The following is a 517-nucleotide window of genomic DNA, read 5'->3' on the forward strand; positions in this document are numbered from 1 at the left end:
ACAATATTGCTTAATTTAATTAAGCAATATTGTGATAAGTCATGACTTTTCAGCTTTATTATTATTAAAATAATTAGTTCTTTTCAGGAATCGTTTTTTTACACTGAGTTGGACAACAGATTATATATCTGTTGCATCAGATAATATAATATATTTTTTTAAAAAAAAAAATTATCTTCATGACATCCAAATTTTCTGACTTTTTAATTATATTAATTAATAAAGCAGATTTAAAGGCGCAATTGTTAACCTCCATTTATTAATGACATTCTTGATTACTGTAAAAAGTTATGACTTAATTAAATTAAGCAATATTGTGATAAGTCATGACTTTTCAGCTTTATTATTATAAAAATAATTAGTTCTTTCCTAAAACCATTTTTTTATACTGAGTTGGACAACAAATTATATATCTATTGCATCAGATAATATATCGGATGCAACATATAATATATATTTAAAAGAAAAACAATTATCTTCATGACATCCAATTTTTTTGACTTTTTAATTATATAAA

The sequence above is a fragment of the Capsicum annuum genome, unplaced genomic scaffold, assembly GCF_002878395.1.
Source record: "Capsicum annuum cultivar UCD-10X-F1 unplaced genomic scaffold, UCD10Xv1.1 ctg79190, whole genome shotgun sequence".
Taxonomy (NCBI): Eukaryota; Viridiplantae; Streptophyta; class Magnoliopsida; order Solanales; family Solanaceae; genus Capsicum; species Capsicum annuum.